This window comes from Eriocheir sinensis, chromosome 15, assembly GCF_024679095.1.
Source record: "Eriocheir sinensis breed Jianghai 21 chromosome 15, ASM2467909v1, whole genome shotgun sequence".
In the NCBI taxonomy this organism is placed as follows: domain Eukaryota; kingdom Metazoa; phylum Arthropoda; class Malacostraca; order Decapoda; family Varunidae; genus Eriocheir; species Eriocheir sinensis.
Window position 1 is genome coordinate 22,060,951 of NC_066523.1, and position 6,678 is coordinate 22,067,628.

A 6,678-nucleotide genomic window follows, 5' to 3' on the forward strand; every position below is an offset into this window, starting at 1 on the left:
TGGGGTACAGTAGTTTAGAGAGTTTTGTTTCCTGTTGTTATGTTTGACAACTTCCTGTGATGTAAGAAATAACTTAAGAATCAGACAAGCAATGGGTACTAACGCGTTGACTTGGACTAATCTATCACACTTTTTCGTTCGGGGTACTGTAGTTTGTGGTCTTTTTTTCCCTGTTTGTTTTTGTGTGTTTTTGCCCTTGACAGCTTCCCCTGATGGAAGGAAGGAACTAGAGAATCGGATAGACAGAGGGGACTAATGCGTTGACTCGGACTTAGGCTATCTATCAGTTATCCGTATGAGGAGCAGTAGCCTACTTTTTATATCTTTTTTTTCCCCATGATGATTTTTACGTGTATTTGTGCCTTTGAATGCTTCCTCTGATGTAAGAAAGTAACTAAAGAATCAGATAGACAAAGGGGACTAGTGCATTGTCTTGTATTGCTTGTAGATACAACCGGAGCTGATAGTTTAGGTCTTGGCATGTGAAAGAGGAGCTTGGAAACATGGCACTGAATTCTCGGCCTTTGCAACTCCTTAAATATGTATAGAAAGTAATCCTAGAGCAGTATCGTTAGGAGTTGAGGCTCTGGTGATAAAGGGGACAGGATATCCTACGTTCCTGAAGGACTCTACGATAGTACTTGTCTCCATCAAAACTCTTAAGGATTGCTTCTATTTTATTTGCAGCATAATTCTGAACAGCTGGTACACACATATTGCGAGCTGAGCATACATAGAATTTCGAAAGTCAAAATTCATGTCTGCTGAAATGTTAAGTTTTTTTAATCTCTCTATTTACGTTTGTGCATTTATTATTTTTTCTTTTTCTTTGCAGAAGGGTGCTCTGGCATCAAGCCCAAGAAGAAGGAGAATTGAATACTCTGCAGAGGATCAGCGTGCACGGCGCACGTGCAGGAAGTCCGTGCATGAAGGTGAGGCGGGTCAGGTCAAGGGCAGGGCAGGGCAGGGTCAGTCCTCGGTCAGGGCGGCGGTCGTGCAGGCGGTGGCGGTGGCTCAGGGTCACAGTTTCACCCCTCATTTTGAGGCTAAGGGAAGAGAGGGCGGGAATCACTCAAAAGTAGGTAACTAGTATGAACACACACACACACACACACACACACACACACACACACGACTACTCACCGTTGGCATACAGCAGATGCAGTCATCAGTGCCGCAAGCGCCTGGTCTAAAATGATGATAACCTTCGGGACATCGATCTGTGGAAAATATTCCAGTTTGTAAACATATTGTATATCATTATTAATCAGGTGATGCTCAATTACGAACAAGGGAATGGTAGTGGTAATTCGGATATAGTAAGGTAAGCATTAGGTAAGCAAAGTTAATTTAAAGCACAGTGAAGAAAGATTCGATCGTCTGATGAGTTGATGACCAAGGCAAACTTAGCTTGGAGAGTTTGAATTCGCCAGGGCGCCTCTTGCAATCAGCCACCGACGAGGGCACACCGTCAGACCTGCGCTCCTTCTTTGTTATTATCTTGAGAAGCATATTGAACAGAAAGGCCAAGAGCAAACGAAAATTGACAGTCCCTGTCCCTTAACCACAAGGCAGCCCTTGGAACCCACGTCGTATCCCATCAGTCATCTTGCCAGGGACTTGAACGACTCATACCTCAACCCACATCTCCCTACGCTTCGGAATTCTGAGCTAATTGCATGATTAGTGTTGTACAATTCTATGTCTTAGCCTGAGGTAGGAACTAGGGAGCTCAACAGATATAACTCACCGTGATGAACGGCAGTCTGTCCAGTTTCCTGAGATGGGTTGACGCATATGCCATTCTTACGGGCACACCGAGAGTCTGGCTCACAGGTCTTGCAACAGTTGCAGGCAGCGTTGCCACACCCATCATCTGTTAGGTATTCATCTCTAGCGACGCAAGAATCTTCGTTGGTCACGCATCTTCCCGGGTTGGGGCCATCAGCACAGGCGCTGCTGGGAGTACACTGTTGTGGGGAAAAAGGTGGGGGGGAGGGGAGTTAAACAAGTAGAGAACGGAAGGAATTGAGAAATAGGCAAGGGCAATTGTCAGTCCATACAAAGCAACTAACTCTTGAAAGCCATCCACATGTTATCATATCCCTAAGTCTTTTATCCACATGTTTCTCCAAGCTCTGAGAAGCTCTGTCGTATTCACACCACAAATAATGTTTATTAAATCATTCTCCTGTTTGTTTATGACCCAGTCTTTGCTGATCTCATTCTCAAACGACAAAATAGCACACCAAAGTTATTTAATATTTTCCGAGTTGGATTGCTCTAGGCTCATAATTATATGTATCAATTGTTGAATATGTAGGGGAGATAAAAACTACATTGCCTTGTATATCACCAGTGAAAGTATGCCATGAAACAACTGTGGGTGTATCTTTTAGTATAAAAATATCCTTGACATCCCACCTTGCATTTGGAAAAAAGTAATGGTTGATAATAGTAGATGTAGAAAGTGCCCAACTTCAAATACCATGAAAACTGAACTCTGAACTGAAGATACCCTAGTGATGTAATATAATCAAAGTTTTTTTTTTTTTACTACAAAGGAGGCAGCTCAAGGGCACACAAAAAAGAAAACAATAATAAAAAAAAGCCCGCTACTCGCTGCTCCTAAAAAAGAAACAAAAGAGGTGGCCGAAAGCAAGATCAAATACGGGAGGAGAGGTGTCCTGATACCCTCCTCTTGAAAGAGTTCAAGTCGTAGGCAGGAGGAAATACAGATGAAGGAAGATTGTTCCAGAGTTTACCAGCGTGAGGGATGAAAGAGTGAAGATGCTGGTTAACTCTTGCATAAGGGGTTTGGACAGTATAGGGATGAGCATGAGTAGAAAGTCGAGTGCAGCGGGGCCGCGGGAGGGGGGGAGGCATGCAGTTAGCAAGTTCAGAAGAGCAGTCAGCGTGGAAATATCGATAGAAGATAGAAAGAGAGGCAACATTGCGGCGGAATTTAAGAGGTAGAAGACTATCAGTATGAGGAGGAGAGCTGATGAGACGAAGAGCCTTAGCCTCCACTCTGTCCAGAAGAGCTGTGTGAGTGGAGCCCCCCCACACATGAGATGCATACTCCATACGAGGGCGGACAAGGCCCCTGTATATGGACAGCAACTGTGCAGGGGAGAAGAACTGGCGGAGACGGTACAGAACGCCCAGCCTCGAGGAAGCTGATTTAGTAAGAGATGAGATATGAAGTTTCCAGTTGAGATTTTGAGTTAAGGATAGACCAAGGATGTTTAGTGTTGAGGAAAGTGATAGCTGGGTGTTGTCAAAGAATAGGGGATAGTTGTTTGGAAGATTGTGTCGAGTGGATAGGTGGAGAAACTGTGTTTTTGAGGCGCTGAAGGACACCAGGTTCTTCTTGCCCCAATCGGAAATAATGTTAAGGTCTGAGGCTTAGCGTTCTGCAGCCTCCAGCCTTGAGTCGTTAAGTTCCTGAAGGGTGGGTCTTCTATTAAAAGAAGTTGAGTAATGCAGAGTGGAATCATCGGCGTAGGAATGGATAGGACAGTTCGTTTTGGAAAAAAGATCATCAATGAACAACAGAAGAAGAGTGGGAGATAGGACAGAATCCTGCGGGACACCACTGTTAATAGATTTAGGGGAAGAACAGTGACCGTCTACCACGGCAGAAATAGAACGGTCAGAAAGGAAACTGGAGATAAAGGTACAGAGAGAAGGATAGAAACCGTAGGAGGGTAGTTTAGAAAGCAAAGATTTGTGCCAGACCCTATCAAAAGCTTTTGATATGTCCAGCGCAATAGCAAAAGTTTCACCGAAACGGCTAAGAGAGGATGACCAAGAGTCAGTTAAGAAGGCTAGGAGATCACCAGTAAAACGCCCCTTGCGGAACCCATACTGGCGATCAGATAGAAGGTCAGAAGTGGAAAGGTGCTTTTGAATCTTCCGGTTAAGGATTGATTCAAAAGCTTTAGATAGACAAGAAAGTAAAGCTATAGGACGGTAGTTTGAGGGATTGGAGCGGTCACCCTTCTTAGGCACAGGCTGTATGAAGGCATACTTCCAGCAAGAAGGAAAGGTAGATGTTGACAGGCAGAGGCGAAAGAGTTTGACCAGGCAGGGTGACAGCACGGAGGCACAGTTTTTAAGGACAATAGGAGGCACTCCATCAGGTCCATAAGCCTTCTGAGGATTGAGGCCAGAGAGGACATAGAAAACATCATTTTGAAGAATCTTTATAACAGGCATAAAGGAGTCAGAGGGGGGATGAGTAGGAGGAATATGCCCGGAATCGTCCAGAGTGGAGTTTTTAGAAAAAGTTTGAGAGAAGTAATAGAATAACAATGAAGTCTTAGCCAGATGGTGGAAAATTCAGAAGAGTCAAGATCGTGGGCACGAGAGCAAGTGATGTCGTTGCGCACGTAGTCGCAACATCCACCTCTGGATTGAAATTTAGCATAGAGATAGAAGGAGGGAACAGAGTAGAGATTGCTGTCAGTAGCCTCAAAATCCTGTGTTTCGGTGAGGAAGAGAAGGTGAGGTTTAAAGGAGGAGAGATGGTATATATATATATATATATATATATATATATATATATATATATATATATATATATATATATATATATATATATATATATATATATATATATATATATATATATATATATATATATATATATATATATATATATATATATATATATATATATATATATATATATATATATATATATATATATATATATATATATATATATATATATATATATATATATATATATATATATATCCGGCGGTGGTGTCTGTCTTTGTGTGTGTGTGTGTCCGGCGTTGGTGTCTGTCCTTGTGTGTGTGTGCCCGACGGTGGTGTCTGTCTTCGTGTGTGTGTGTCCGGCGGTGGTGTCTGTCCTTGTGTGTGTGTGTCCGGCAGTGGTGTCTGTCTTTGTGTGTGTGTGTCCGGTGGTGGTGTCTGTCCTTGTGTGTGTGTGTCCGGCAGTGGTGTCTGTCTTTGTGTGTGTGTGTCCGGCGGTGGTGTCTGTCCTTGTGTGTGTGTGCCCGACGGTGGTGTCTGTCTTTGTGTGTGTGTGGCCGGCGGTGGTGTCTGTCTTTGTGTGTGTGTGTCCGACGGTGGTGTCTGTCTTTGTGTGCGTGTGTCCGACGGTGGTGTCTGTCTTTGTGTGTGTGTGCACGGCGGTGGTGTCTGTCTTTGTGTGTGTGTGTGTGCCCGGCAGTGGTGTCTGTCTTCGTGTGTGTGTGTGTGCCCGGCGGTGGTGTCTGTCTTCGTGTGTGTGTGTGTGCCCGGCGGTGGTGTCTGTCTTTGTGTGTGTGTGTCCGGCGGTGGTCTCTGTCTTCGTGTGTGTGTGTGTGTGCCCGGCGGTGGTGCCTGTCTTTATGTGTGTGTGTGTGCCCGGCGGTGGTGTCTGTCTTTGTGTGTGTGTGTGTGTCGGGCGGTGGTGTCTGTCTTTGTGTGTATGTGTCTGGCGGTGGTGTCTGTCTTTGTGTGTGTGTGTGTGTGTCCGGCGGTGGTGTCTGTCCTTGTGTGTGTGTGTGCCCGGCGGTGGTGTCTGTCTTTGTGTGTGTGTGTCTGGCGGTGGTGTATGTCTTTGTGTGTGTGTGTGTGTGCCCGGCGGTGGTGTCTGTCTTTGTGTGTGTGTGTGTGCCCGGACTTGGTGTCTGTCTTTGTGTGTGTGTGTGTGTCTGTCTTTGTGTGTGTGTGCCCGGCGGTGGTGTCTGTCTTTGTGTGTGTGTGCCCGGCGGAGGTGTCTGTCGTTGTGTGTGTGTGTGCCCGGCGGTGGTGTCTGTCTTTGTGTGTGTGGGCACGGCGGTGGTGTCTGTCTTTGTGTGTGTGTGTGTGTGTGTGTGTGTATGTGTGTGTGTGTGTGTGCCCGGTGGTGGTGTGTGTCTTTGTGTGTGTGTGTGCCCGGCGGTGGTGTCTGTCTTTATGTGTGTGTGCCCTGCGGTGGTGTCTGTCTTTATGTGTGTGTGTGTGCCCGGCGGTGGTGTCTGGCGTTGAGTGTGTGTGTGCCCGGCGGTGGTGTCTGTCGTTGTGTGTGTGTGCCCGGCGGTAGTGTCTGTCGTTGTGTGTGTGTGCCCGGCGGAGGTGTCTGTCGTTGTGTGCGTGTATGTGCCCGGCGGTGGTCTGTCTTTGAGTGTGTGTGTCCGGCGGTGGTGTCTGTCTTTGTGTGTGTGTCTGGCGGTGGTGTCTGTCTTTGTGACTGTGCGTCCGGCGGTGGTGTCTGTCTTTGTGTGTGTGTGTCCGGCGGTGGTGTCTGTCTTTGTGTGTGTGTGTCCGGCGGTGGTGTCTGTCTTTGTGTGTGTGTGTCCGGCGGTGGTGTCTGTCTTTGTTAGTGTGTGTCCGGCGGTGGTGTCTGTCTTTGTGTGTGTGTGTCCGGCGGTGGTGTCTGTCTTTGAGTGTGTGTGCCCGTCGGTGGTGTCTGTCTTTGTGTGTGTGTGTCCGGCGGTGGTGTCTGTCTTTGTGTGTGTGTGTGCCCGATGGTGGTGTCTGTCCTTGTGTGTGTGTGTGCCCGATGGTGGTGTCTGTCCTTGTGTGTGTGTGTGCCCGATGGTGGTGTCTGTCCTTGTGTGTGTGTGTGTCCGGCGGTGGTGTCTGTCCTTGTGTGTGTGTGTGCCCGGCGGTGGTGTCTGTCTTTGTGTGTGTGTGTCTGGCGGTGGTGTCTGTCTTTGTGTGTGTGTGTCCGGCGGT

General features: G+C 46.8%; 1 long non-coding RNA gene across 1 annotated transcript; it reads right to left on the minus strand.

Annotated features, from left to right (window-relative positions):
- Positions 1 to 673: 673 nt before the first annotated feature.
- Positions 674 to 4,280, minus strand: LOC126999048 (uncharacterized). Its single transcript, XR_007753111.1, has 3 exons — positions 1,751 to 4,280; positions 1,144 to 1,220; positions 674 to 1,046 (listed from the first exon to the last, which is right to left on the minus strand). It is a non-coding gene; the product is annotated as an uncharacterized LOC126999048 (long non-coding RNA).
- Between the last annotated feature and the right edge of the window lie 2,398 nt (positions 4,281 to 6,678).